Source organism: Polyodon spathula, chromosome 9, assembly GCF_017654505.1.
Source record: "Polyodon spathula isolate WHYD16114869_AA chromosome 9, ASM1765450v1, whole genome shotgun sequence".
NCBI lineage: Eukaryota > Metazoa > Chordata > Actinopteri > Acipenseriformes > Polyodontidae > Polyodon > Polyodon spathula.
The window spans coordinates 20,082,924-20,092,625 of NC_054542.1; positions in this window are offsets into that span (position 1 = coordinate 20,082,924).

The following is a 9,702-nucleotide window of genomic DNA, read 5'->3' on the forward strand; positions in this document are numbered from 1 at the left end:
CCTTACAATAATTGATTCTGAGTTTAAGTGTTTTAAAATAAAATATCGAACAGAAAGAAATTTCAATGTACCATTTGTAATTCGGTAATATGAAAGAATTGGTCAGGGGTCTGAATACTTTTGCAAGCCACTGTGTGTGTATATATATATATATATATATATATATATATATATATATATATATATATATATATATATATATATATATATATATATATATACACACACACACACACACACACACAAAATCTGTAAAAAAATATGCGACTGTTCTTCACCTCCTTTTACGATATCAATCGTTATGCCGTCTTCCACGGGTGCCTTTCCTGTCTTCATATATTTGATAGCATACTTTACCTTTTCTGGTAGAACTTCTGGAACGTCCTCCTCTGGTGGCATTTTTTCCTCTCGTCTTTGTCATCTGCTATGTTGACAAAGATTTCCATCTTGATATAATGTTCTGTAAAAGTCTTCAACTCTCTTCAAAATCAGTTTGCGGTTCTTAATGGCTGTCCTGCCCTCTTATTTGATTGCTAAAATCTGTTTTTTCCCTGACAATTAGTCTTTGTTTTGCTTTCTTCATGCTTCGGTTGTTTTCAATAGTTTTCGCTACCAACCTACCGTTGAATGGCCGTACATCCTTAGTAATGCGCTTTCTTACTGTCTTGCAGAGCTCAATGTATTCAATCTTTGACTTCAGCGCTGCTGTTTGTTTGATTTCCTTTCTTTTCTTCATAAGGTCTTTTGTCTCTTGTGTGATCTTCTGGTTGCATTTTGTACTGTGTTCCTGCAATGTTTTTTGCTGTTTCTGCAATTACTTGCGCCACTTCCTCATAGATTTATTAAGCAAAACAAAGTGCCAAACGACTGGAACAATGCACGATGCAATGATACTTTTACATAAGAAAGGAGATAAAGAAGACCTCAAGAAATACAGACCTATTAGCTTACTTCCTATAATCTGCACAATTTTTACCAAGATACTCACCAACATACTTCAAGATAAATTTGACTCGGCACAATCAAATCAGCAAGCAGGATTCAGGAGAGGATTTAACACAATGGATCATCTTCAAGTTGTATGTCAAGTGATTCAAACCAGCAAAGAGTGCGAACTACCACTTTGCTTGGGATTCACTGACTATGAAAAAGCCTGTGACCCTGTTTACACAAGATCTGTATTAAGCTCTCTGAAAAAAACCAAGGAATTGGGAAAACGTACAGACTTGATCAGCACATTATACAAGAATGCAACATCCACAGTAAGACTCCATAAAAACAGCGACAAAATCAGGAGATACAATTTCCCCAAAGCTCTTCACAGCCACCCTAGAAGACATTTTTAAAACGCTGGATTGGAAAAATAAGGAGCTGAAGATCAATAGAGTCTACTTGAATCACCTACGGTTTGTTGAAGACATCCTCATATTTACAATGTGCCCAGAAGAATTACAAACAAGAATATAAGAACTACACAAGGCTAGCATCAAAGTGGATTTGAAAATGAACCTCAAGCCATGTTCAATAAATATATTGTTCCACAGGCAATCAAGCTTGAAGAAGTCAATAACTACATATATTTAGGACAGTCAGTTTCAGCAATGGAAAACCAAATATGCAAAATGGCCTGTACATCTTCCTCATTGCTGACCAGCACTGTCACATCATCATTTTCTTTAAGCTGAAAGCGTAATAGCTTGAGCCTGCAGGGCCCTCAGTCTGCTCCGCAGCAGGCACAGCAGCGGCTCTATGGCCAGTGCGTACAGCTATCCTGAGAAAGGCAGCCCTGCCTGATCTTCCCCTCTGCACTGCGATGGGCTGGCTCAGACCCCCGCTGACCTTCACCTTACAGGATGCCCCCTGTACAGCAGCTGAGCCCAAGACACAAAACCCTCCCCAAACCCAAAGGCTTTTAGAGTTTCAAACAAGTAACCATGATCCACGTTATCAAAAGCTTTCTCTTGATCAAGAGAAAGCAACCCAACATCCAGATGGAAAAGTTTTGAAACATCCAAAATGTCCCTGATCAGAAAGAGGTGATCCTTGGTTGTCCTTTCAGGAACACAATATGTCTGATCCCTGTGTACCACTGCTGCTAGGTGGTCCCAAAGCCTATTAACGAGACTCTTAGACAAAATCTTATATTCCACACACAGCAGTACAACAGGTCTCCAGTTCTTCAAGAGACACAAATCACCTTTTTTGGCAGCTGTGAAAACACTGCCTGGCAGCAGCTGTGTGGCAGCTCCTGCTCTCAAAAGCTCTCTTGCACAACCTCATAAACCTGGTACACGGCCCAAGGATAGTTGCTGGACAGCCGCTGTAAGCTCCTGTAGACTGAGCGCAGTATCCAACACACTCCACTGTTCTGGGGCCAGCGTAGGGAGGTGGTGATGCAATAGCGCCGTGTGCGCCAGGTCAGAACCTTCAGTCTGAAAAAGGTCTGTATAAAAGGACATAGCCTCTCCCCACATCTCCCCTGGGTTTGTCACTCTTCCTCAGGGCAGCCAGAGACATTGCATCTGCCTGCTCTGCACAGCACTTCGCTCGGGACTAAAATAATATGAGCTGGGGGAGTCCATATCATTTAGTGTGGAGAAAAGAGCCGTAACAATTGCCCCCTTCACCCTCTCCTACAACAAGGTCCCAAATTCCTGCCTCTTCTCAACCAAACTGTGCCGCAGCACAGGGTTGTTCTGCCCCACTATGTCCTGCTCTATCTGCCCAATATCCTTCTCCACTTCCCTCTTTATCTCAGCTGTTGTATGTTCTGTATATTGCTGACAGAACAACCTTATTTGAGCTTTCCTAATGTCCCACCACTAATGCAAGGACTTAATCAGTTTTAACATTTTCCATCTTTCCCAAAATGCAATAAAACGCAAACAAAACTTATTGTCCTGCAAGAGTTTTATATTAAAATGCCAATAATTGTGATTACGGGGTACGGGAAGAAGAGACAAACTCACTGTTACCAAATGGTGATCAGACCGGCTTATAAGAAATATAGAACATTTTAAAACCTTATTATTCATGCTCTTCGAAATATAAAACCTATCAAGCCTGGCTGCACTGACACTATTTGCTAACAGTTTCACCCAAGTATACTGTCTTTCTTGTGGGTTCTTATCTCTCTACACATTAGATAGGCTGAACTGATTCAATATCCCTGAGAGCACGCCTGCAGATTGGGGATGGTGCTCTTCCCTATTCCTGTCTTCAATAAAATGAACAGTACGATTCCAGTCCTTAATGTTGCAGGTGATTAACACAAAAGGTCATGAGGGATCCTCACCCACCCAAAGGTTTAGGTTCTGTGGTGATGGGAGAACATCATATGTTGTTCTGATGAAGAAACTGATCCTGCTCTGTTCCATTGTCCATAGGTCTTGCCAGCCGATCTTGTGTTCCACACTTTCCCATCTCATCCATTCTCCCTGCTTGGTCTGGGAAACGGCCTTTACACACCTCATCCTCTCCTCCTGCTTTGCACCTCATTGACTATCGGCTTCCTCCGTTGAGCTGGGGTTGCCTTGTGCCATGTAGGAGGACCTGAACTGAGACCTCTTCCATGATGAATTTGCCCCATAATATCACTGATTCGAAGGGCAGCCTTAGCAGCTTTCTTTGCCGCCCACTTTCTTCCAGTTTTCAACACAGGTGTTGCCTCCCTTACGCATCTGTCGTGTGAATCTAATGTCATTTCCAGTCGGACCTTGGTGCACTTAAACTCCTAGATTAGAGCTGAGACTGGTAGCTGCAGTATTTCTTTACAATAAAGTTGTACACTGGTGAGGCAGCGTGTAACTCCGAATCATTTCCTGACTTCTGAATTGATTAAAGCTTCCAGCTTCTCAACTGTTGTTGTACACAGTCAGTGACCACAGCAGTCTTGGCAGTAGACCAAACTGAAAGCATCAGAGTTTCAGTTTGCCCGGTAAAGCGCTGCTGTCTATGCTCTTCAACCCTTCCACTGCTTGTTGTCTAACTTCTCCCACATGAACTGTGTCCTTTAGATCCCATTAGTACCATCTCCCAAGACGTTTTACTGGCTTCTCGAAGACTGTTGGTATTGCCTCAGCATTAATGTAGAACCTTTTATCTGCTACTTTACCTTTAATTATAGAGATGCTCCTTCATTTCTTGGGCTTGAATTACATTTGTGCCCATTCAATGTTATTGGTCAATTTGCCCAATAACCGATTAGTGCAGGCTACTGTTGTAGTTATCGTTGTCATGTCATCCATGTATGCTCAAATTGGTGGTAGTCGCATTCCAGAAGCCAAGCGCTTTCCTCCCATTACCCATTTTGATGCCCTAATAATTACTTCCATTGCCATGGTAAAAGCCAGTATAGAAATGGTACATCCTGCCATTATTCCAACTTCTAGGCATTGCCATGCAGTGCTGAATTCTGAAGTTGAAAAACTAAATTGCAAATCTCCAAAGTAGGCTTTCACTAAATTTGTTATTGTCATCGGTACGCTGAAAAAATCAAATGCTGCCCAAAGAAGTTCATGTGGCACTGAACCATATGCATTAGCCAAATCCAGGAATGTCACATGGAGCTCCTTCCTCTCCTTTTTTGCTGATCCAATTTGTTGCCAGATTACGCTGATGTGTTCTAAGCATCCTGGGAAATCTGGAATGCCTGCTTTTTGTACTGAAATGTCAACGAAGCAATTCTTTAATAGGTAGGTTGACAATCTCTGAGCAATAATGCTGAAGAAAATCTTGCCTTCTACGTTTAATAGGGAAATAGGATGAAACTGACTGATGCTTGTAAAATCTTTTACTTTTGGATAAAGACTCCACCTGCTCGACGCCATGCTCTTGGTACAACCTGTTTTTCCCATGCCACTTTCATCAATTTCCACAGGATTCGAAGAACTCCAGAAGCACTCTTGTATAGTCTGTATGGAACTCCATTTGACTCTGGAGCTGATGACACGCTTGCTTTTTTCACAGCTTGCTCTACTTCTTTTCATTTAGGTACACAGTCCTCCATTTGGTATTCGGGTGGATTGACAGGTGGGATGTCTGAAGGAATTGACATAGGCTCCTACCTTTTTGAATCTGTATGTGTTTCCTCCAAATATCTCTCCAGCTCAAACTTAAATGATTTTAGTGTACCATTTTTACAAATTTGAATGGATCTTTATAAAAGTTAGTTCTTGCACGCTCTTTCTTTTTGTAGTGTTTCTGTAGACGCTCAGCTCTGTGCAATGTTGCAAGGTTATCTTTTATGACCCTTTGTAACAGATGGAGTCCCTCCTTTGTTCTGCTCTTCTCCATTGCTTCCTCAACTGCCTCCTTTCTTTAATTAAGCGCTCAATCTCCTGCTGCTCTCTAGACTTTCCAGGAATAGTTTGTAATTTTTTTTTTTAATTTTTCTGCAAACTGTGGTTTGCTTCCTGTCAGTGGATTTCATTCGACTGACTTTGTAAGAAGTACTGATCAGAAGAACACCCTGCTATGTCTGCTGTTATCCTTAAAAGGCGACCCTGGACTACTTTCATTTTGGATATTATATTTACCCCCAAGCACGGAGAAAACAGCACTCTGCCTTCTCCAGATCTCCTACAATATCCCCACTCGGCTCTCTGGCCGCAATCACTCCAGGCTGGGGATCCTGCGCCCTGTCAGCTACGCTCTCCCCTTTGGGAGGGTTCAGAATCCCTTTATACTGGATCCAGATCCCGCAAGCTCAATCCTAGGTAACTCACACACAGCAGCATGAGACTCTTCCTTGTCTGGCTGCACTATATTGTATTTTTTATACTCCTCTTTTTAATCACAGCTGTAAACACCCCTTCTTGATTTTTCATGCTTTTGGACAAGTCTGACTGCTCTGCAACACCACTCGCAAACATTCGCTTCAGACTCGATGAGGGCTGGGGTCTATCTACGGGGCCAGGCATAACTCTCCTGCCGAGCCTATGACTGTGGTTTAACAACCTCCAGAGATTTTGGAGTTTCAGCCCCTGCCTCCCCCCCCTCACCCCCACCAGGCTCTCTGTGCTGACAGCCTTCCTATGTCCGATATCTCTACACTCAAAACAGCGCATGTTATCAGTACTCGTATACACTACATAGAAATGCTCCCCCTGCCGACAGCGAAAAGTAACATTTAGTGTTTTTGATGGTGAATTTAAAAACATAAAAACTTGCCTTCTGAAAGAAAGAACATCTTACCTCTGCACTCTTGCAACCCAATGGAATCATTTTCATTGCACTTGTAATTTTCCCAAATCGTGTAATTTCTTTCTCAATAACCTCATTTTTTATTAACGAGGGAACATCAGAAATAATAACTTTTGTAGCCGGAGCTGACAACAGAGTGGCGGACACAAAAATGTCATTATCCCACACACCACTTTCAATCTATTAACTAGATTTTCTTTCTTTCTTCAAAAAAAAAAAAAAAAAACACTTCCACTTTATTCATGCGTGATGCAGAGAAGATATTTAAACATTCAATCTTCAATCTTCAAAAGCAGCACATCTTCCACTGAGGCACCGCTCTCAGGCACACATCTGAAACCGTGGCGGACAGACGGCAGCTCTCCGTCCAACCAAGATGCCATCTCAGCTTACAGCCGCCTCCTCCCCTTCTTACTAAGTTACACCTCAATCAAACACGTAAAAAATAAACACTCCAAACAATAAGTATTGTTAAAAGTAAAAAAAATATATATTTTGAAGTTTATAAAGAAAATGGAAAAAAAAATTGAAAATAATCAGTTTCACCTCAGCTCCACAACTCTCAAAACTAGAGATGGAACGATTTTTGGATATCGTGATTACGAATATTCGTGATAATCATATCGTTAAATTTTTTAAATTATTCGATAGTCACATACTCACAAAACGTGGCTGGAAGCAGAACAGACGCTTTTCTTTCCAAGTAAGGGTAAAATCATCGGTGCGTACTAAGGCTGCTACAAACGTCCTATCTAACTATTTACAGTATTTCTACCAGACAAACAGTGGGCATGCTCTTGTTTTCCTGCTCATGTTAACTAGCATCTAATTTGCTGTTCCCATCCTACCAGTGAATCAGTTTTGAAAATTCTTTGCAAGTACGCCCCTCTGTGTATTCAATGTGCAAAAAAAAAAAAAAAAAAAAAAGCAACACCTTGTATCCAGAGCAGGGCGACAGACTTATATTCCTGGCAAACAGCCTGTAAATGAATTGTGCACATTGAAAAAAAAAACTTACTGTATATAGCTTGCGCTGCTTTGGAGTTTGAAAATGAATGGTTATGAATGTTTAACAATATTCAATGACGTTAAAAATTAATAAATGATCAGTGATGCTAAACGTAATTTTGAAGTAAGGATCAGCTATTAGCGGGTATGCAATGTGTGCTAAGTAAATCAATATTATATTATTATTATTATTATTATTATTATTATTATTAAAAGTACTGTATCTATCAAAGTACTGTAATTTGTTTGGAGTACATATTTTAGTAACACTGCTGTGCTAGGCTTGTTGCGAATGTTGTGTTTTCTTTTTTTTTTCTCTTGACGCTATCCAGGCGTAATTACCCCTCGCATTTAGTTGCTGTGCACAAGCTTTTACTGAACTGCAATGCTATTAAAATTATAACGTACAATGTATGGTACAATAATCGATATTTACTAGGATGATTATATTTTGTGTGCCCAATTAATCGATTGCTATTTTAACGACGCCCTAGCGTGGTACGTTTACTACTATATATATTAGATACTATATATATATATATATATATATATATATATATATATATATATATATATATATATATATATATAGCTGGGAAATACAGTACCATAGGATGTACGAAAAAATGCCCTTCTGTACTTAGCACCCGGTGGAATTAAAAAACGCCAGCAGTCAACAAGCAAGGTCACTTTAAAAACATACTTTTATTTTTCTAATGCAGCGCTCTCCCTATATGGTCTTCCATTCCACCCTCAATTATCAGTATATAATTTCAGTAAGTTCATTAAAATGTACACGCTATAGATTATTGTGCCACCAGAAAAACCGGTTACCTCGAGCAAAGTTGATAACGGTATTGAAATGTGTTTTCTTTAAATTACACTATGTAACACAATTTTTGTTCCTGGGTAGTAAGTGTTATTTCCTAATTGCTTATGCCTCAAAAGTATAGAAAATGGCTATTATTCCCCACAAACTTTGCTTTTGTGACCAGGACAGTGATATTTCAAAATATCACTATTTCCAATGGGAAAACGGGCAAATGTGTGTCTTTTCATTCACATAAAGTCAGAAAAAACAACATAGGAATCCAAATTAACATGTATTTATACTAAAGTAATACAAAAATGACTACAAAAGATTTAGAAGTGAGTAGTTTTTCAAGATTTATGATTATACTGTATAATCATAAATCTCTGGTCATAAATCTGTCCTGGTCACAAAAGAAAAGTTTGTGGGGAATAATAGCCATTTTCTATACTTTTGAGGCATAAGCAATTAGGAAATAACACTTACTACCCAGGAACGAAAAAAAAAAAAAAAAATTGTTACACGGTGTTATCAATGAAATAGACAAAAAAGGAATATGCATAAAGAACATGCCCATACTGTTCTATTCCATACTTACAGGTTGTATAGTACAAAATAATTTGTTTCTTTTGCAGACTATTTGAAAAAGAATTGAGAATAGTTAGCAGTATGTGTGTAAAGCAAGTACTTTAAATGTATTGAAAGAAATACAGATGCTTCATATTTTGTAATTATGTACTGTTTCTAAGTACATTTAAATACATAAATAAAATGTGTAAATAAAGCAGGAGGAAACAAGCTTGTAGTCCCAGTTTGACAGACTTAAATAAATGTATCATGTTTTGCAACTATTAGATGGTAACATAAAGAACATTTCATTAAGATTATTTTTATTCCACCTGTGTGCTAGTAATTTGTTTCATTCTTGTAGAAGTTTGCTATTTTTTAAAGTCTGTAGCTTCCTTGTGTTGCAGACCATATTCCACAGTGAAAAAAGACATAACTTGTTATTTTTTTCTTTTTATTTAAAGTAATTGAAAAATAACAGCTATCATGATAATCGGTGTATCGTGATTGAGTGGGCTCTTAACTATTCGTATCGTGGAAATTTACTATCATTTCACCCCTACTCACAACCACCTGCATACACCAGGAGAGAGAGAGAGAGAGAGAGAGAGAGAGAGAGAGATAATTCAGAAGGGAACATTTTGAAAGGGACCTCCAAATGGATGCCAACATACCTTATCATCCTGTACATCTATAAATATTAAAGGCAGCTTAGGAGTAAAAGACAACACAAAAACACACCCAGTAAGGTGCATGACTAGCAGGCAGTGGGACCTCTCTTGCCTTCACAGCACCAAACTGCAAAGTCTGCCCTTTGAAAGGCATATCCCTTGTCATCACATATCTGTGGCTTTAAATGCATTTGTCTCTCACTGTAGAGCATTAGAGAAAAAAAAAAAAAATATCATGCAATTGAAATGAAGACATTGCCATCTTCTGAGATTTAAAGGTATCACAAGTAGTACAACAGGACCTTCCCTGCCAGTTTATGCATTTTTACCATTATAAACACTCTGAATAGACTTGAATGTACTGTTAGATGTTTGATTTGTATTGGTAAACAAAGGGCCTAACTCTCCAAATAGTGGTTGGATGAATTTGCAGACCATTAA